The sequence below is a fragment of the Pseudopipra pipra genome, chromosome 8, assembly GCF_036250125.1.
Source record: "Pseudopipra pipra isolate bDixPip1 chromosome 8, bDixPip1.hap1, whole genome shotgun sequence".
Taxonomy (NCBI): Eukaryota; Metazoa; Chordata; class Aves; order Passeriformes; family Pipridae; genus Pseudopipra; species Pseudopipra pipra.
In genome coordinates this window covers 25,004,594-25,026,663 of record NC_087556.1, presented here as the reverse complement: position 1 = coordinate 25,026,663, position 22,070 = coordinate 25,004,594, and the positions used below count along the sequence as shown (strand labels likewise).

General features: G+C 44.9%; 1 protein-coding gene across 3 annotated transcripts in view; it reads left to right on the top strand.

Moving 5' to 3' along the window:
- The window catches only part of SH3PXD2A (SH3 and PX domains 2A), a 260,811-nt gene that overhangs the window by 73,740 nt on the left and 165,001 nt on the right, over positions 1-22,070 (top strand). The gene's annotated exons all lie outside the window — the stretch shown is intronic.

The window sequence follows — 22,070 nt, the reverse complement described above, 5'->3', positions numbered from 1 at the left end:
GGCTCTCAGGAGATCTTACATCAGCTGTTCAGATTCAGGTTGGCTTGTGCCCTGCCCCACAAAGGGGTTTGATGTCTTCTGGGAGGCTGTGTCTGTGGGGCCCAAACAGGCAGCCCAAGCTCAGGCCACTAATTGGGAGGCCACTGAAGACCAGAGTCAGTCTCTGTCATTTCTAGATTCTGTGGCTCTGCAGACACTGTTATTGTGTAATAAGGAATGAATAATTAGAGTTGCCACTGGGTTATAAAGGAAACTGAAGGAAGGTTAGGGATTTCTGCAATGCTGGCCAAAAAGATAAGTAAATATCTTTTTGGGCTGAACCACTGTCCCTTTGACAGCTTTCGGAGAGGGCCTGGACGTGCTGGATATCCTGTCCTCAGGGTAACAGCACACACTTCTACACAGCTTCTTCCAGCAGTGGCTGCAGGGATAGCATGGGGAGAGGAGCCAGACCGCAGCGTGCTCTTGGAAGTGCACGCTCTGGCCAGCTCTCCATTGTCTGACTGCACGACTCTGGCTGTTGGCTTAAAGTTTGGCTTGCTGCACTGCCTACCAGGATACATGGAGTATTTTCAGCCTGTTAAAAGGTCTATTCTGTCTTTAGCTATAAAAAAGCTCTTCCCTTAAGGTCTGTGAAGAGAAGCTGGGATAAAAGGGCTTAGTCCTCTCCAGGAGCACGCTGCGGTCCCCAGTGCTGTTTGCAGGCAAAGCAGCTGCTCCAGATGTGTGGTGAGCACAGCTCCAGGACTAGTAGGGAAACAGGGACTTGGAAACCAGCAGCACAAATACATGACAGAAGCATCGTAGCTGCAGCAGGGCAGAACAGCCTCCTGGCAGCCTCCATCGACCTCGTGGAAGGCAGTCCCAGGATCAGGGTTTCCTCTCTGCAGTGTTCTCTGCATCCAGACCCTCTACAGCCAGAGGAAGGTGGTGTTGCCCTCCATTTCCAACCTGGGATGAGGAGAGTATTCCAAGAGTAGACTCTCTTTCCAGCTGTGTCACCAATAAACTCATAGACAAGTCATTTTGTGAAACCTCTGTGTGATAAGAACGGATACAGCTGGCCTGCCTTTCTTGCTGGAAAGCATTTTGAGATCCTTGAAAGCACTGTAAAGGAGTGCAGATGGCTTCATGCAAGGTGCTGTAGCAAAATCTCTGTCTGCAGGTAGCAGTTATTCCCCAGTATTGACTGCCAGTGGCCCATTTGTTTTATTATATTCTAGAAAAATGTTGGCTGACCGCAGGCGACTGTCTGCTGCTCAGTCTTTGTGCAGATCTGAGTGATGGGTGTCCTCATACACGTGTGCGTGATATTTGGGGACGGTGAGATAAACCCCATATGCCCATTACAACACTTCCTACCCTTCCCACCCTCCAGGAACATGAGGGAGATGGTACTGCCACATGTCCTTGAGGGGAAGAGTTGTATCTGGAAATCATTTGGGTTGACTTACTGTCCCAAAGAAAGAGAAGCTGCCAGAACAGAATAGACCTCAGCTGTGTTTAATTTAAAATTTCTGTGATATATGTTCTACTTTTGATATCGAATCTCTGCCTCTTTCTTGTTGAACTGCAGAGCAGCCCTTGTTGCTTTACCCGGGAACAAGGTGACTCAGCTAAATGTCAAACAATGTCAAACTCCGTTAAATAAACTAGCTGCCATAATTAGAATACGTGTGGCACTTCTGCAGCTGGAGACGTGGATTACGGAAACGAATACCTACCCATAAACTCCCTTAATTAAAAAACGGCAGGGCAGATGTTTGTACTTAAATCCTACTTTATGAAGATGTTATGGTCTTGCTTGCTGATTAGGGGCCTGATTCAGCCAAGCTGGAGTGACTCTGCATGCTGGGTTCTCAGTGCCAGGGGTTTGCCTGGTTTAGGAAGTTGACATAGGCCATCCTGTGACTCCTGTTTGTCACCAATGCCATGGTGCTCTCCTGAAATAATAGTGTTTAACTGTGTTGGAAACGTTTTACCTATAAAACCAAGAAAAGTGTAATGGAGTTCAGAGCCTTGCTCCCCAAGGAGAGACCATACTGGGTTCAACAGCAGGGAAGTACAGTTTTTCTTTTCTCTAGACACCTTTATCTTGTTTTTATCAATTTCTTTCTTCATATATATTTACCCCTACTTCCCTCTTACACAAGTAAGAACTCTATTGCTTTCATTGCCATGAAGAGGTGCAAGGAAATGATAAACAGTGCCAGGTAGTCCTGTAAAAGATGTCCTGTGGACAATTTTGTAGTTTTGTTTCACTTTTTGAAACTCACTTCCATGCGTTCAATTTTTATGTGATTTTTTTTTTTTAACCGTACTAAGAGGGCAAAACTGATATTTTTGTCTCCTTTCCTCATTTTATCTTCTGCCTATGAGGTTTTTCTTTCTTCTCTCTGATTTCCCATTTCACTGGAAAAGTCTGCATCAGGGGAGGTTGGGCAGAGGAAAACCACATAAAAAATCCTGTTTATGGCATGGTCAGAGAGGATTTTGACAGCTTGTGGTATGAATTTTTTTTTTTTTTGAAGGAGACTATTGAAGAGTTAATTAATGAAAGAATTTCAACTGGAAGGAGAAGACTGGTCTACTGAGCTTCTGGAGAGCACAGTGGCAATTCAAGTGGCAGAGACAGGGTAATACAGCTCTGAGATTAACAGTTGTGCAGTGGTTGACCCAGGACTCCAGGGCTTGCATTGTTTTTCATTTCTCTTGGCACTAAGTGGGAGAGCCATCTGGAGACAAAGCTGAAGTTGGAGGGATGTCAGCTCTTCTTGCTCCACTGTGCCTTCCAAAGTGCAGCCCTGGGGAAAATGGACTGCATGGCCTGAAATCATCATGTCATGCTGGGCTGCAGACCCTTGCCTTGGAGAGAGGCTTGGGCTTTCCATGTCATGGAGGGCTGGGCATTGATGATGGCAGCCCCTTGCACTTCCCATCCAGATTCCAGCTTGATTCCTGCCTGAATTTCAAGCTACTTTTGACTCCCAGTGGACAAACAGGAGTTTTTTGCATGGGATGTGTTGGAAGGAGAAAATCCTTGCTGGGTGCTCGCTCTGCAGTTTCCCTGCTGCCTGGAGAGGGAGACATCTTGCTCGAGGATACTGCTTTGTGTACCTGGTTTTCCTTACCCTTGGGAAGCTAAGTCCTATCCAGGGGGACCAGAGGGGTCAGTGCAGGCTAATCTACCATCTTGGTCAGGCAGCTGCAGGAGCAACATCCCAGCCTGGCTCCAGTCCCTGCCTCCAGTGCTTGGGAGTCTCTGAGAGAGAGGCACCTTCTCTCTTCCTTTCTTTCCCACTCAGGTTTTCCTCCTCCCTTGATTAGGGCAAAGAAAGAGGAAGCAATCTGTTTTGGGGCATATGCTGCCAGCATAGCTTGGTGGCTGCGTGCCAGGGCACTGAAAGGGATGCCAGCATGGTGGATGTCATCCAGCCCCTGCCTGGCCCCACTGTGCCCCAATGACCTGCTTTCCGACCTCCTTTCCCCCTGAGAAGAGAAACACTTTGGCACCATCTTAGAGGGGTCTCTGGGACTTTCTCTGTCCTTGGCCCCAAGGCAACAGGAGCATACAGTGTGCCTGCTGAGGTGTTTTAAGTTCAGGCAGCAAATACAGGACAACAGAGATCCCTGCAGATAGTGCGAGTTCAGCCCTGTTTTTGGCTCCAGAGCTGTGTCGCCTTGCTCCTGCCGGCAACAGTGGGTGGGAGTGGGGTGAGCTGATCCCCACTGGGAGAGCTTTGCCTGACTGCTTAATCTCTGGGCAAGGCTCCCAGTTTCCCAGAGAAGTCCCAGTCTCTCCCAGCCTGAAGTTTGCTGGGGGCTGTTCCTCCAGCAAAGAGGCAGCTGGGGGAGTGAGCCCCAGCCGAGCCTGGTGCCATGTGTGAGTCAGGAGGGCTGCGGGAAGGGAGAGGTTCAGTCGGAGAGGGCGCGGGCAGCCAACCCAGCACCGCCCAGATACCTGGGGCAGGTGAGGGGTGCCGGCAGGCAGGAGCCTCCCCATTTTGCACAATGCAGGAGGATGGGGAATAACCTCTCGCCAATGCCGGCTGGGACTTTGTTCGCCTCTGTTTCTGCCACTCGCGGGCTGCAGTGGGGAAGGAGATCTGCCGATGAACTGCATCCCAGGTGCTTATGTCTGCTTTTTGGTTTTGGTTTGGTGTGTTGGGTTTGTTTTTTTTCCCCTCCCCTTTCCCGTGCTGTGTTTTGGGAAAGAGGAAGCTGAGGAAAAAGGCTTCAGTAGGTTGTTTTTCAGTAGGTTTTTGTCCATGGTGATGAGAGCAGGTTCTTTTTTCTCCCAGTGGTGTATATTCCAGCTTTGCTCTTTTTGTTTTGCTCTGGGCTGGAGGAGAAACTGTTTTGTTCAGAGATCGTGTGCTGAAGCAGAGATAATGGATACATCCTAACACAGCCAGCACTGCAGTGACCTTCAGATCCATCCAGTCATGTTCCAGCTGTGTAAATTGAGACCAGGATCGGCAAAATTAGGATGTGACCATGTGTAATTTTGTCAAAGGTGCTGCATTTCAGTGGTGGTCAGTGCATGGAAAGCATTTTTGACATTTATTCTGCCAACCTTGGGAGAAATGGGGACAGTGACTCTAAGGCGCACACTGGCTGAGGAGGACTCCTAGAAATTTCAGAGACATTCTTACTGCAGGCAGTGTTCTCCTTTGGAGAGGTGGTTGCTAGCAGGGCATTTAAAAGGAAATGCATTCCCTGTCCTAATTCTTAGCTGGATTTTATGTGCAAATTTCAGATTTATTTTTAATTTTTGATTATTCTGTCCTGCATCACTCTGAGCCAGAGCAACAAGTAAATGATTTTAACTTTTATTTGGAGTCATTTTGAGTTCCTGACTTATACAGAGATGAACAGTATTTTAGCAGTTCAGAGCCAGTCAAAAAGTAGCTTAAAGATTAAAAAAGCCCAGGAGAGATCAGATAAAATTTTCTTTATCAAGTCACATCTTACTTTTTAGATTAAAATATGAATTAAAGTCTTTATAACAGTGTTCTTTTAACATGCAGGGGTAGTCTTACAGGTATCATAGGTACACACACACATAAAGCAGAGTCTCAGATGTCTGGTTTGCTGAGCCTTACCTGTGCAACACTACTAACTAAGATATTCTGCTGTGCTTTCCTTGAATATGAGGCAGCAAGCTCTCAGATGGAGGAGGAGGGTCTCTGCCCCCATCCACTTCCACCAACTTGCAGTAAGGCAGCATGGCAGTCCCCTGTCCCCATCTCAGAGGAGCTGCCAGGGGGTGGAGAGGTGACCCATGGCACTGCAGCTTGAGATCCTAGGGACTTGAACGGCTATGGAAAACTTTTTGGGGGCCACTCCATAATGCAATATAATTTCATTTTAATCCACATATTTCAAGTTTTTCTGCCTGTTCTCTGAAAGGGGAGAGTGCTTCCAGGTTTAATGCAAACTTACATGTGAGTGTGTTAGCAAGACAGCTAACAGGTCCTTGGCTTCTTTCCACTCCATCTTACTTAGGACTTGGGTGATGCCAAGCTTCTGCTGAGCTGCTCTTCAGCAGCTCCTATTGTTTGAGTTAGAGGTTTCTATTGTTTCTGTCTATTTTCTGCCTTGCTATGAGAGCTATTGTGGAAAATTCATCTCCTGTCTCTCACAAGAGGAGAATGGATTTCCTGTCGGCTCCGGGGCTTGAAGGGAAAGCAGGGGCTGCCGGGAGGAAGTGGCTGTTCCTCAGCCAGGCAGCGGGAGGATTGATGATTTTGAGGGGAACAGGCGTATTCTTTTCTTTAGGCTCCATGGAGATATTTTTAGGGTTTAAGTCTTTTCTAGTTAAAAGGCAAGTCGTCAAGTATGAGGTCATAGGATGCCCTTAGGCTGCTTCCTATTGAAGAAGCTGTGGAAAAGGCACAGCTTTCAGAGCTGCCTGCTGAGGAGGGGCCTGTCATGAACCTCATGTAAGGGATTGCAGGGGGCTTCTGGCTTTCCATGCTGAGCCTGTTTCACAAGCATCATTAGGTCTTCGGGCATTAATAGGACATGAGCCAAGGTCCTGACTCGATTACAAAAGGAAGAGAAAGCGAAAAAAACCCAAACAAACCAGTGCTGGCATCTGCACAAGTACCTGGTCTTGTTCTCTCTCTTTCGGTCTCTTCTGAGTCCTTTCTCAGCACACAGATCCAAAATCCACCAGCTGGCAGCTGTAATGAGGGGCTAGAACAGAAAAAGCCTACAGAATGTTTTTTTGGCACTTGTAGCCACTCCTCTCACACAGGTTAAGAACTGGTATTTTGCTCAACCAGAAACCACCTCTGGGCAGAAATCAGCATATGCAGATCATGATGTGCCTCTCATTAGACCATTTGAGTCTCCTGATAAGAATTTTGTAATGATCAAGCCACAGTTTCAAGGGAAAACAAAGAACGGAAATGGATTTTGGGTTGAGTTTGCTTAAAGCAAGCTAGTGGGTTTTATTTTTTTTTTTTTCGGTGTTGGATGTTAGACTAAAAGGCCAGGACACGTTTTCAGTGCAGTCTAGCTGCTTGGACTCCTCGGGGAAATACACAGACATTTTTACTCAGAAATTAGTTGGATTTTGACTCTTGTTTTTAAAGGCAATAAATAAACACGATTATAGACTTGAAAAGCAGTTTGAGCTGCATTGGGCTCGTCGTTTCCTCAGGCAGCCATTCCAGATGAGTGTGCCCTCTACTACTATAATTACTTTTTAAAAATAACTCTCCAAGTCTGTAATCTAAAGTGGGTGGTATGTAGCAAGTCTGAGAGCATTCTGTATTCAACCACAGACTGGGGAGAGGGTTTGCTTGTCTGCATCTCTGGTTTAAAATCTGACATTTTCCCACAATCCATTAACAAATGGCCCATACAATGAAAGTGCTTTTTAACCCAGGAGTCAAGCTTGCCAGGGACTCAGATGGCTTTGCAGCCCCACAGGCTCTAGATATTCCCTCTGGATATTACTTATCTGCCTGATCTTGTCTTTGTTGTATTTGAATGTAAGCTGCCTGGGCAATTGAGGAGAGCAGAGCCCAGCTGAGATTCACAGCTAAGTAATAGTTGGACCTCTGTATGAATCTATTTTCTGCCCACTTTGCCTTTTGACTTGGCCAACTGATTTATTTATATACTCACATGCTTAAAATAGGTTGTGATTATTTTTTTCCTGTGGATTGGAAACAATGAACCTGGGAATTTGCTGCTTGATGGCAAGTGATTTATCCTACTTTTCTCTACCTATTAAGTTTTTCAGGTGCTGATGTTCTTTAGTGTGGTGTGTTTGCAGACCTCCCTGCTCCACAATACAGCTTTTTTCAGGCTCTCATGAACACCTTTGTTGTTACACATAAGGGGATCTTTATACTCGGTAGCTGAGTGAGGGGATAGTGCAAGCAGGGATTTGTCAAACTGAATCTATTTTCACTATAATGAAATAACCCATGGCAGTGTCTACTCCCCTGTGGGTTGGGTTTTTTTAGAGTATAGTCCCGTTTAATGGGAAAGCTGATGTAGAGAGAGGGAAATAACGTGAGAATTAGAAAGAGGAAACCAAGGGTAGGTAGATGAGGAAAGGAAAGTAAGTCCTAGAAGTGGGAAATTCAATCCTCTTGAGCTTCTCTCATTCAGAGAGGTGCTAATACAGGCCCCAGGCTTGTACTCAGGATTGAGGTAATTAATGTTTGCCCTCAAATTTCCGTGGGTCTGAAGTTAAGCACTTTCACCATGTCGTTTTCTATCAGGGTTTTGCCACCTCTAAATAAAGAGCAGAAAATTATGTCCCTTCTGCTTTTACATCCTAAGCATTGGCAAGTTCAGACTTGCAGGTTCCTTCTCATAGTCAGGGCTCTGAACAGCACAGGGCTGACCTAGAATAAGCAAAACATTTGCAAGCTGGTTTGCACTTGATGGGGTTTTATTGGAGGTGTTACGCTGGTGGGCAGATGTTTTTTCACTGAGTTCACTGTTAGATGTGATTGCCACCAAATTCTTCCAGCTCTTCTCACCAAATGCAGGCTAGGTTGGTACACTCTGAGGCAGGGAGTAAAACCATCAGATGGTAGTACAGGGTAAAGGCATTTGTGCCTATTCCCACTGGGCAGTGTCATCACTGCTGGTCTATTTAAATGATTAGATGCAGACAGCAGAAGGGAAAATATTCCTGTCTTAGTCCCACCTCCTGCAAAACACAGCACATGCAGATTTCTGTGTTTAGCAGATTTCCGCTTGGGAAGAGAAGTCTCCTGTAGATAATAACCCTTTTAGCAACATCTTCAGTGAACGAAGCTTTGTCCGAAGAACAAAGAAAAAGTCGCAAGCTTGAAATATGCCTGAATTTCCTGAGTGCGCTCGCCGCTGTGTGCAGGCAGGAAGCTGTGTTAGTCTGGTTTGGATGTTTGCTCTGAAGTGGCATAAACAGAGTGTCGGGTCTCCTGGGATCCTGATCTGACCCACGGTCCAGGGAATAGGGGTTCCTCTGAGCTGCAGCTGTGGGAAATACTGCCATAGTCATGCAGCGCTGTGGCCATGTCCATGACTGTCCCATCTCCCCTCTGGCCATATCCTCTGAAGATTCTGAGTACATGCAAGAGGCAGCAGCAGAGGTGAGTGGTGCAGCCACTGTAGACCCAGCACACGTGAGTGTTAAGCTGCCAGCCAGCAGGGAACTCATTTCCTGCACAGTTATGGAAACAGCTGATCTGTGACATTTTAAGAAGGGGAGAAAATACAGGGCAGGGGAAGGAAGGCCCTGGCTATGTAAATATTTACTTTTGCACAATGTCTCAGCCATCCCCTTCTCCCAGGGTCTGGGAGAAGAAGGTCTTGCTTGCTGCTGGCTCTGGCACATGTTGACAGGGGGTGGGAGAACCACCAGTGGACTGCCCACAGCTGAAAGGAGTACACTGTCCACCAAGTGAAAGCCTCTCTGATGGGGTGTGATACTGACCTGCTTGACCCACCTGCTTCCTGCTGCATCACACAGTCAGTGATGTGCTGCTGGACCACCAAGAACTTGTTTGAACCACCTGCCTGGGCCTCCTTTTCCACTTCTTGGTCTTGCTCTAACAAAGCCAAGCTAATGAGGTGCCCCTTCTCCTTCCCAGAGAGCAGCCATAGAAAGGGCGTTGAGAAAATTAAGGCATGAAGCTTTCCAGAGTAGTGCTGCTGCAGGCAGTTGAGGTGTCCAGGATCTAAGGATTGCAGCATCTTGTGTGATGCCATCACCACGTCACATGCCCCCCACCAGCCAGGTCTGGAGCACACATGAACTACGTTGCAAGCAGGAGAGGCACTCACTAGACTTGATTGAAGAAGACACTTGGACACAAGTCAAAAAAAAGACCCTCAGAAACAGGAAAAGGCTTTTATTTTGGTCATGGCATTGTTCAGCCTGATATAATACTGGTTTTCAATTTCTTTCCCTCACCATAGACAAAAATGTTATTTTTTTCCACCCCTGGTGGAAAAGAGAGGTCGAATCAACTCTCTCTGGTCTTTAAATGCTGCTCAGTTGTCCTCTCATTAGCTCCCCTCAGCTGTGGTGGTGGGTGCAGTGCCGCGCAGATGCCGCATATGTTTGACGTGGTATCTGACCACCAGGGCAGCTCTGAGGTCCCTCCCAGGTGTACCCAGTGGCTGAAGGGAAGGCTGTGGTGCCTGAGGTCCAGTTAGTCTGTGTTTGTAGCCAGGACTGCACTGTGTGAACTGTGTTTCTGCAGTAGGGCAGCCCATGATGGTTGTGTCAACAAGGCGTGACAAGTATGTGAGGAAATGCAGTGAGTCCCAGTAATAGTAACACCAGTCCACTGGTGGGTCTCAGTGTAGTCTGTTCTCCCAGTAATGCCTATGAAACCAGAAGAGTTGGAATCGGTGGGATTCAAAGATTTGTTTCATGCAGGTGCTTGATGCGGTAACAGAGGTAGCTCCAGCCTGTTCCCCTCCACCTCTTTCATCAAGGAAATACTGGCTAAGCTCACTCCCCAGAACGTGCACCGTCACTCAGGGAATAAACACAAGGGATTTGTGTTGTGGGTTAATTCTGCTGCTGGAAATCAAACCCCCTTCGTGGTCAGATGACATCTTTCTTGGAAAGGGACCAAGGTTAAGAAGACAAGGAAGGCAGGTTAGTTAAAATATGTCAGAGTCTCTTGGGTGTAAGTAAAGACTATAAATAAAAACCTTTTAACTTGGAAAAGAACTTTAGAGTGATATGATCAGGCTCAATTTAGTCCAAATATTGCTTTATGCCATTAAGCTGTTATCAAGTTTTGGTTCAACTGCAATAGTTTTATGGCTTCAGTGCAGTAGGAACAGTTGCAGCCTTTATGGAAGTAAAGCATTTCCCCCGAAAGGTTTGCAGGGAAGACTGCTGTATTGTGCAGGAAGCTGGGAGTGAAACTGCCTGGAAATGAATAGTTGGGAAGTTGACCTCTAAATCTTTTTTTTTTTTTTCCCCTCCATTCCAGTGTAACTACACAACCTAAGGTTTTATATCATGAACAATGAAGGGATTTAAATGAGGTTTAGCTTTACATTCCTGTTAACGAATCCTCAAACTTAGTAATAAAAGCTGAACATTTTTACTTATTTCCTCTTAAGCTGCAAACATGTCTGATTCAGCAGTGTCTTGAGATGATTTGTCAGGATGAGAAAATAAGTCACATCCCTCTTCCTCTTGGGATTAATAGAGAACAAGAGTAACCCTGTACCCATAATATTATTTCAGTTGGGCTTGCATAATAGCCTGGAAATGGTTATACTCAATGCAGTGCTTTGTAATAATGATGTTTCATCCTTTGAAGTTGGGTTAATTCATGTCACAGATCTGCACAAATAATAAAACACACACTCCCCTCCAGTTTTGCTTAACTAGCCTTCATTTTCTGATCCAAGTTTTGCTACAGTCGATTAGAAGTGAGTGGATTTTAATGCTGTTTCTGCAGATATCCACCACCATCACAGCCAGGAAAGTCCTGTCTCACATTTGGTGTATTTACATGTCAGTGTGGCTGTAGGTTTAGGAAGATCCTGGTGTTTCCAAGAAGTCTTGCTGTGGGCATGCCTGTGCTCAAAATCTCTGCAAAGCATGAGTAATCCTACCAAAATCATTGTAGCTGACCCTCTCCATGAGCCAAGGTTTTCCACACGCATCTGGATCCTTATTCCTGGCTTACAATAAAGAAAGTGAGAGAAATCAGGCCTCCCATAATTACTTACAATCTGTGAGCTAGGCACATATGTAAATATTTTCAGGGTCACAACTTAGCTCTTTATTTTTAATATACTTTGTTATTAGTAATAATTTTTGAAGAGATTGAAAATCCCACCCATAAGTTTCTGTAGTGTCAAGCCTGCTCAGCCTTGACCTCTGCTCCCAGTGGTATCATTGGATTTACTGTTGACTTCAGCAGGAGCAGTCACAGCGGGTCTGAGTGCTTTTGAAAATCCTTTCCCTATGTTTTTCTGTATAAAACCCATCACTGTAGCTGCCAGATTATATGACACTAGGGTTTAAAATTACTTAAGAATGAAATCAAACTGTTAAGAAGGCTAAGTTGTAATAAAGCTAAGCAAAGTAAATTTGCTTTCTTTCTAAGGCAAAGCGACTTTCACAAGGTTTTAATTTTCTCTGGTCCGAGTGGAAAAACAATTGAGTTTGGTTCATTCTGCACATGCGTGTGTCAGTACTGCTCCAGCAAAGCCCTAGAGATGACATCCTGCACCTACTGCCATGCATGGGCTAACCCGGGGCACATGGAAGCAGGTGAAGGGGGCTGGAGGTGGGGCTTGAGCCCACTTCAGGGGCTTGGTTTCAAATTCTCTCTGTCCCTCTGCCATAGGGTGCGAACTTGAGACTCACCAGTTAAGCCTATGTTTAGTTATTAATTCTGCCCAAGATGTGTCACTAGTTTTCCCTGCTGCCAGAAGTGCTTTACAAATAGGAAACAGAAGATCTGGGGGCTCAAGTGTTATAAAGAGTGTCCAAATCTACCCTGAGACTCTCTGCACTTTTTGTACTGGGGAAAAAGAGAGACAGACTAGAATTGCTGTATCTCCCCATGGTGTGAAAAGAATAAATCCATAAAACATTGTGTAGCATTCAAATACTGCAGCACTAAAGTCCTTCTGTAGTTACCTATGCTCTGACTGGTAGTAATGCCGTGCTTAAAGCCTCCACGCTCACATCTGTTTGCAGATGTCCTCTGGAGCAGGGTGGTCTCTTGCTGTAAGAGTGATGATAAATACTTTGCTCTTATGGATTAGATTATTCCTCACAAGTTGTTCTCTGTTCCACTGGAGGTCAGCTGTACTCATCATCTGTTAGGATTTTTCTCCCCTGGGCCCCTTTTTGTTTTTTGCAATTAAACCAGATCCTTTGTTCTGTGGTGTCAGCAGATAGGAGTGTTCCTCCAGGCAGCAATGAAGACAAAAACGTGTGGGCAAGGGGTTGCTTCTCTCTGCAGCTTTCTGCTCCTCTTCTCCCATCACCAGCTCCCCACGCACGATGCTCACTCCAAGGAGTGGTTGTGTCCACAACCGTCCGTTCCTCGGTTCACCTCCCCTTGTGTCCAGATGTTATAATCCTCTGGTAAGACCTAAAACTGGCAGGATTTTTGTGTTTGTTTCCCTGCTCCTTTTTTATTTTCATAAGCCTATATATTGACTTTATTTCTCTTCAAGGTTTCTAAGGTGGGAGGTTGCTGTTCATCCACTTTTAATTAAAGCGGTGTAGAGAATTAGGCCTTTCCCAGGGGTGGTTCTGCTGATGGCTAAGACTGTTTTGTTAGTTTTCCTCCCATCAGAGCAAATGCTTGGAAGTGTGAGTTGGAGCTCAACTTTTTTAATTATCAGGGAGTGAAATTACTACATTATGGTGAAGTGATTTCTTTGCAAAGGAAAAACTGTTTCTTGGCTGCTATTCTGTGCAGAAATGTAACAAGGAAAGGGCGGTTCACTGCTGCATCCTCAGAGGAGAGGAGGGTGGTGGGTGCAAGGAGGGAGTGTAAGAATGTGGGCATCAAAGCACTGAGTTTGTGGGGTGGCTGAGGGTGATCTGTGGCTTTTGCAGGGTGTGAAGGAGGGAAGGTGGTGCCCAGTCCCTCTTTCTGGCAGTGTCCAACTGTTTGCTACAGGAGTCTGTTTTAGATTAGGCTGCCAAAGGCACAGTTTCTCTTGACATTGGCCCTAAAAGAGTGTAGGTATAGGGCTGAGAGCATCAGGAGAGAAAAGTACTGCTCTTCCCAGGCGATTTACAGTCTCTCATTCCCATTTTGTCCTCCTTCAAAGCAATGCTCACAGGCTCATAAAACACAGCCTCATGCAAGCAGAGGCTGATGCAGACAGCGTGTAGGAACCTCCAACTGGCATATGAGGGTCACAAACTGGTCTTTTTTTGGAACTTGGGGAAGGCAGAGAAATCCTCCTTCCCAAGCACATGATTATTTTGGGTGAGCAAGTGAAAGATCTCAAGAGCGGGTCTCAGGCTGACCTAGGGAAGCAGCTGGCTTTTCCACCTGGAGTGTTCAAATTATTTCAGGATAGTTTTACAGTGCGAAAGGCTCCAGCAGGAAATTTTCAGAAGAACCCAAGTGTCATCTGACCCTGAGTCCTGTTTTCTAAAGTGTCAGTGTGTTCCTGGTGTGTGTTTGTGCATATGTGTATGGAAATTTGACTTCTGTATCAAATTGGTTAGCTATTTTAGTACAGTGGAAGGAAAACTATCACCCCAAGTGGCAAGAGTATGTTTGCAGGAAAACCTGTATTTACTCATGGATCCCTGGGGAGAGGGGATAATCCTCCTCAGTCTCATTAACTTCTGTCTCTTGTTTCTGTTCTCCTTGCACGTAGCTTGTTTCCGGCACGAGGACACAGCTTCTCTTGGCTTCCTCAGACCTATGAACCACACATAGGTCCTTGTGGTGCTGCAGAGTAGCCAGTACGGGTGTTAGTGTTCCTTTCTGAAGTCCTTTAGGTCCATCTCAATACCTGCACATGATGAAGGGACTGTCAGACTGTCCCCTCCATGCTCCTCTTTTTTTTTCTCTCATCTATAGCATGAAGCAGTTTGCTGTTCCCCAGAGGTTCACTGATGCTGCATATGTTTCTAATCTTGTGGCGTAGCCAGGCTGGTTTCTTACTCACAGCAATGAGATGTCAGCTCTGATGTCACTCAGTTTGGTTCTGATCTGTCCTAGTCCTAGGGCCAGACTCTGTTTGCATTAACAGCTTTTCCATTTGAAAATATGTGCTTCCCTTTCTGCAGCGTCTCCCTATTGCAAAATGCCCGGAAAGGGCCAAGAAAGATTTTTTCTTTTCGCCATTTGTGATGCCTGAAGGGGTTCCTCAGGGGCTCTGAGTTTATGCTGTGGTTTGTTACTGATACAGGTTTCCTGGTGGTTATAAGATGATCTAAAGCAATCTGACTTGTTGAGCTGACTCAGAAGTGACCCTTCTGAGTTACTCCCAAGCAGCTGAGCTGTCTGAAGAGTTGACTGCAGGGGTTGATCTGCTTATCATTAAAAGTAAAATGTTCTGTATGACTTCAAAAATATCAGAAATTAGTTAGATTTCTTGTTTTATGAGTAATTTCAAAAAGATTGTGTCAGTGCCCTCTTTTCAAGTAATACTAATTAATCTTCAGTGCAATATCTGAAATGCGCCTGTCTCACCCTCTTGGCACATGAACAAAAATTAATAAAATATGGGTTAAAATAAACAATGTGGAAAACAGAGTCGTCCAAAGAAAAATTGAAAACTCCCACCTGCTGAACAAGAGAAACATCTGTGAAAAAAAGACCCACTTGGTACTTTTTCTGGGTAGGTAACATAAAAAAAAGGTACTTGAAACAAAATTTGTGTATTGACTCAGAGCAATTTAAAAATCTCATTGGAATTCAGATGTCTCTCTTTTCAGAGAAGGGAAAATAAGAAGACAGGAATATGCGTGCTTATGAAATGCTCAAGGTGTACATGTAAGCTAAGGTTTGATACAGCATCAGTGAGTGAATGGAAGAAGTTCTTTTAATTCCCCTACACTCTGGATAAGCTCTTTAACAAGTGATCAGGCTCATTTCACATAGTCCTTTGCCCTACATTGGTCTTCTCCTCACTATGTCCGTTCCTTATCGTGTTACATTCACCTTGGAGAGCAAAGTCATCGGAACTTCTCGTTACATGAGTGTTGCTATGGTGGTTTTGCTGAAACTGTGGGCTTAGACCAGGTGAAAGGGGAAAACACAGTGGTGAATCAGACCTAAACTTTTCTTTGTGTCCTAAATATACTGAATGTGCATCCTCCTTCCTTGTTGTAGTGCATCAGAGAGGTAATTTTGGGTGGCCTGAGGGGGCAAGGAGTCGCCACTTTGGAGTCCTATAACTACAGGTTAAACTGAATTCTTCAGTACTGCCATAGATAGAGTTGATTGTACCATGAATCAGGGTAATGGATTTGCTGTTCTCTTGAGCCCTAGTGCTCAAGAGAGTATTTCTGTGATTTGGTTATTTGGAACCATAGTGTGAAGAGATTGTGATGAAGATTAAGTCAGAATGAGCAGCAATTTGACATGAAGGGTCAGTAGTTTGTGATTGTAAGATCTCAGCCTTAAGGAAAAGAATTTTTGTCTACACAGTAGTAGAAACTTGTAAAAATCTGATATTTTCCTAAGCTACTTCATGTTTTTAATCCAAACCTCATTATTTCTGGACAACACCATTCTGATTTGCAAGTGGCACCAGTATAATTTGTCAGCACAACACCAGTTCCTCAGTTGCATGTGGTCTTTGAAGTGTACTCCTATGAATGCTGCATTCAGAAAGTGTCTTGTCACAGAGCAATCATTGTTGCATTTGCAAGAAATACTTTTATTTCCTCCTTCTTTTCTGTCTAAAAAAAAAAAAACCCAATATTTCAAATCCATTTGCAGCAATATGGTTTTATGTAACTCAGCAGGAAATACTCTCGTGTATCTTGCAGATGAGTGCAGTGGGAGGTTCTGCTGCATGGTATGGGCTGTTGGGTGCCTGAGGAATTTCTCTGCTGGGCTCCACTGGTCCCACTTCCCTTCTCTCTCCACATCCATCCCTTCATATACATGACCTTACTAGTAGTTGAATCTTACTCAACGTTCCTATGGAAAAGTGTAGCATCATCAAGCTGCTGAACAGGCAGCCTTTAATGCTGTGTATTTCTTGCAGTCAGATAATTTTGAGGTATGACCCAGATTTTGTTTTGCACAGGTGCCCAGTGTTAATTCAGGTGCTCGGCACCTCTCTGCTATTTATTAACTTCCTCAGAAGCTACAGTGGGACTCAGCATTTTGGTTGTGAACAAGTTAGTCTCAGGGACTGTCTTGTGTTTGCACAGTGTCTGGACAGTGGGGTTCTGCTCTGGGAATAGTACTTTGGAAAATAGCTTCAGGTTCCTTGCAGAAGAAACACTCCTCTCCAGCCATTTCCTCCCCCCTCACAATTATGTTTGGGAAGTGGTATTTCCACCATGCTGATCCCAAGAAGTGGACCCACTCTCACCCTGCACAGGATAAAAGTGAGGGCTCATTCTGCCTAAATCAGCATGGAAAAATATTATGCAGGGTGAGGTTTAATTCTGTCCAAACATAAATAGAGTAGCATGTCTCAGAATATCTTCTTGGTCTAAATCTTGCTCAGCAGTCGAAAGTCCCAAGTACCAATAAAGTCACTGACTAATGAACATTACTCAGTTCCTTTGGGTGCTTGGCTAGGGGCACTCATAGTTTCCAGTCATACGATTACTCCTTTTTTACTTTAAACCATCCTGTTTTTCCTTAAGTCTTTCAGCCTTAAAGAAACATTGAGTAACTCTGTGTTTTGCCTCTTAATGGCAAAGTCAAGGGATCGCAGTGACACAGATCTTATGACTTCCTTTCCTGCTACCTGGAGACACCTTCTTTACCTCTGGTGCCAGCTGATGTGTTAGTTCTCTGGTTTATTTTCCATCACCTTTTCCAAGTCTCTCTTTCTCACCCTTTTTCCACTGGAACCATAAACAAATTGGGATTTTCCAAGCAGAAGTTTGTATCTTAGATTTACAGTGGAGATAAATCAGCACCAGGACATTCACTCTTCACACTGAGTTTTTGATGAGGAGACAGGAAGGGATTAAAATCCAAACCTGAACTAAAATTTGGCAAATTATCTCAGTAAAAACCTTAAGGAAGGCCAGCCCCAGTTTCTAGAGAGTTCGTTCTTGACTGACTGTGGAGATACAAAGAACAGCCAGCCTCCAGACGAGTCATTAGCCTGACCCAGGAGGAACCTACAATTTAATTCCTTGTGGTCTCTTGCAGGAGTTTACCTGCAGGAATAAACATCTGTGTTGCCCATGAGACCTGTGAGTCCTTGAGTTGTCATTGGCACCTTGTCCTGTGTCATTCAGAACTGCAGCATGGCTCCAGCTTTTAGTGACCTTCAGCATCCAGTCACATCTCCCAGAACCTCATGCCCAGGGTTGCATCTTTGGATGGGCAGTGACTCTGCTGAGAGGTCTTGGACTTCTGTACCAAATGGAGCTTCTGGTGTTGTGATTTCAAGAATGTAACCCACTGCCTTAGCCTGTGGTACCTGAGATACAAGTATGCATTAGAGGACCATGACCCTTTTAAGTAGTTGTGTGACTTAGGAACTTGTTTCACACATTCAGATCAGTTCATGGTGCCTTGAGCTGAGTTTCTGAGTGCAGTTCAGAGTGGCAGATGAGTCATTTTACCCTGATCTGGGTCAAGGTGATCTATCAGTCCACTGCTGATGGGAGATGTATTGCCTGCTTCCTAAATCTGGCCTGAGTGTTTCTTTTTCACAGAAGTAACACCAAAGTACCCTTGGACTGTACAGCAGCTGTCACTGAAATTTACTGGGATGTAGTTTCTGCAATAATTATCTACAATTCCTGACATGTGCCACAGTCCAATTCTGTGGCTGTGTCATGCTGGTATGTTTGACTTATGTCATTGTGGGCATTGAATGAAAGTGTCACCTGTCAGTGAAATATCTTCATCTGTGGAATCTGGTACAGTGAATTTTTGATGGCAACACTACACCTCAGATTGTGAGTAGGGATAAAGAAGAATCCCACATCCAATTGACCATGGCAAATCCAATTCAAACTGCAAAGGGATATTTTTCCTCCTATTAGGCAGAATGTGATTAATTTCCCATGTGGAAAATTGTTCAAGACAGACGTGCTTGTAAATTATGGCTTAAGAGATCCTATTACTTCAAGATCCATCAAAACCTACTGTGCCTCCCAAAATAGCAGTAAGAAGATAATTATATTAACAGCTTTTCTTGTTATTTGATTTATGACTGACATAGGCTGTAAGCTTATTTTCTGCCAGGTTGGAGCCTTCATTTAAGGATGGATGCTTTGACATTAGTGGACATTAACAACAACTGTTGGTTTCTAACATTTGAAATAAAAATGTTACAGGAAAGTTTTAAAATAGGGAATTTAAAGCTAATAGGTGTCAATAGCCCACAGTTTAAAACAATGCATTGTCTGGGGACGAAGACTTAAAAACTTCCTATCTGAAAAGAAACATGGCTTTACCAGGGATTCTTGAATGATCTGGTCTAGAATCTATGCTGTTCAGCCAATGATCTGCAAAAGAGGGTGTTAGCGATATAACTAACTTGGCTTATCATGAAATTTACTTAGGAAACCGATATTTGGAGCTGATTGAAAAAAGTTGTGGGAGGGTCTCATGATATACATGGTAAAAAGACAGTTTGGTGGTGGCAAGCACAAAGCAGTGCTGTGGGGAGAGCAGAGGGGCAGAACCATTGCAATCTAGGAAGGAGATTTCAGTAGTTCTGAGGGTGTTTCCATGAAAACTGCAGCTCGACAGTCAGCAGCACTCAGAAAGCCAAAGGTGGTGTTAGAAAGAATTAGGCAAAGAATGGAGAACAAAACGCAGAGCTTCGGCTGTGGAAATCCATGATTTCCCCACATTGTGAATACTGTGTGCAGATCTGGTGTTGCCTCTCAGAAAGTTTATATAATAAAGAGAGGTGCTGAGAAGGATGACAGAGGTGATTACAGAGGTGAGTTGGCTTTTGTAGGACAGGAATAAATACACCAAGAGACTTCAGTTTGGAACAAGGTGATGGTTGGGATAGAGTAGAAGTTTGTGAAATCACGAAGAATTTGAGAGAGTGAGGAGGACATAATTATTTTTATTTCTCAGAATGTAAAAACCAGGTGTGGCCTGTGAAACCTGGAAAGCAAACTTAAAGTGAACAAAAGGAAGTGTGTAATCACATACTGTGTGATTAAATTATGAAATTCATTTCCAGAGGACTCTATAGGGACCACAAAATCTACGGGTTCAAAAATGTACTAGAGCAATTTCTGTAGGATGAAGCCAGTACTGGTTGCTAAAAGTTATTTTCTAATTCTCAAAATGTCTAACCCCTGTTGTGTAGGAATAGAGAGTGTGTGTCAGGAGAAGGATCCCATTACACGTCCCCTGTTCTTGAATTTCTTGCCTGTCTTTTACTGGCCACTGTTGTACACAGGGAACTGGATTACAGGGATCTTTGAACCAAACAAATGCAAGACTCTTACATTGCTGCAACAAAGTGAATTAAATCGTCTGTCCCTTTTTAGTGTGTAATAACCACCAGTGGAGCTGCATTCTTGAATTGCAGCAGCAAAACACATAGATAGTGATCCTCCATCTAGAAGTGGAGGAGATGGCATCTGTCCATTCTTGACCTGCTACTTGGAGACCTCAAGTCTGCAGGCTGGACCACCTCAGAGGGGTTATCCGAGGTGCCCAATAGTGTGACTTTGTATCTCTGTCCAGCCCTGGATAGCACTGCACACCAGGACACAAAGGCAGACAGCGTTTGGGGAGCTGCCATTCCTGTGTGGTGGCACAGGGAGAGAAAGACAGGTTTGTTTGTGGTGTGGATTTTGTTAGCAGTCAGTCCTGTTTGGCGGCTCGGTGTCTCTGTGGCTTCAAATGCAATTAATCAGGGCCTGAAAGGGTAATTACCAGCTCACATTCCTAATTCACATTTCTGTGCCTATTCATGTTAGTGTTTTTTCTTTAATTTAGCAATGAAGTTGGGCTTGTTTTCATGTTTTTATGCTGCTGGCCCAGTGATCCTTATTAAAAATAAAAAATAGCAAAACATTAGTTTCCAGTCCATCTTTTTTTCTTCTTTCTGGGAAATGAAAAGCCCATATTAACCATGAAAGGGAAACGGCAGTGTGCATAGTCCTATGGTCCTGCTGTCACCTTGGCTGAAGATACTTTCCTTTCGTGAAGTGAATAATTACTTACAGCATTAATCCCTGAAAGAGGCTTTTTATTCTGCAGTGGGCAAAGCTGTCGACATCTGACACTGCTGTTTCCTTCTTTGATCCAACATAGGCACCTTGCTGAAGCCAGGAAAGAGTGGCCCTGGAAAGCTGGGGATGCTCAACATCCTGAGCTCCAGGGCAGCAGCTCTGTCCTCTGAGGTGCTCTTGCACCCTTAACACTGCATTTACTTGCACGTGGACAAACTGAGAGGAATTTTTCAGGGAAATCGTCCTCCACCATCTTCTGGCATCAGCAGGCATTGCTGGTGCCAAGTCGCACTTGAGCATAGTTTGGATTAAGTGGCCTGAGCTGGAAGCAGCTGACGTGCTCACACATGGAGGAGCTGGGTGTGAAGGAGGCTGGTTATCTGATAAGTAATTATAAAATCATTTCCCTGTTCCTGCACATCAGCTGAGCTGTGATAACTCTTGGTGCGAGTGCTTTTAGTCATGGAGCTGAGGTGGAACAAACTGAGTGAGCTTTGCTCTCCCCAGGAAGCCAAGTGACTGGACACTGGCTCGTGTTGGTGCAGGCTACATGTGCCCACATGGATCATCGTGTCCACTGCCTACCACAAGAGTGGGCTAGCCATGCATCCATCAGCTGGAAAGGGGCAGTAGGAGTGGCTTTGTGGTCAGGAGTTAAAGAGGAGGTACTGCTACATGATATGGTCACAGACCTGACCCAAAGGCTGTTTCATCAGGCAGTGTGTTCCGGTGGATTGGCCTTGGCTGGACACCAGGTGCCCATCAGGACACTGTATCACTCCCCTCCTCAGCAGGACAGGCAGGGGGAAAATAAGATGGGAAAAACCAACTTGTGGGTCAAGATAAAGGCAGTTTGATAAAGTGAAAGCAAGGGTAACATGTGGAAGCAAAGCAATGCAAAAGATTTATTCTCTACTTTCCATCAGCAGGCAACTTCCTGGCTACTTCCCAGGAAGTAGGCCTTCATTATGTGTAATGATTTCTCTGGAAGACAAATGTCATAAATAATGAATGCCCCCCCTTTTTCCTCCTTTCCCTCATCTCTTATTACTGAGCAGATGTCATATGGTATGGAAAGCCCTTTGGCCAGTTTGGGTCAGCTATCCTGGCTATGTCCCCTCCCAAGATTTTCCCCATCCCAGCCTACTGGTGATGGTGGTGGGAATGTTAGAGAGGCAGTGCTGATGCTGCTTCAGGAGCAGCCAAAACACTGGGCTGTTATCAACACCTTTCTAGCTACAGATACGAAGCACAGCTCCATGCTGTGCTGCTATGGGCTGCTGTGGGAAAAATCAACTCCATCTCAGCCAGACCCAATACCTGTGGGCATGTCACACTCCCAGCTGGGTTGTAGCACTGCAGGCTCAGAGGAGACAGGGCAAGGGGTGCAGGTCTGGCTTTGGAGTTGGCACAGATTGGCGTGAAAGTGACTGCACAGGTCAGACCCCCAACATGTGCTGGAAATAAAGTGCCTGTCTCTCCTGTAATACAGAAATTTGCCATCCCTGCTTTAAAGCACATGTTCATGAGCTTTTGAAATCAGCAGTAGCTTTGTCAGGGATCAGAGCAGGCAGAGAGGAAATCCCTACCAGAGATTGTCTTAAGAACACTCTGAAGTAGGACGTACTGAAAAGATGTTTCTGGAACCAGAGGATGATGTCTGTGGTTTGAGACAGTCTCTTGGTCTTCAGATGAGCTTCTTCACTTGAGGACTAGCCAGTTTTGATCTGGTTGT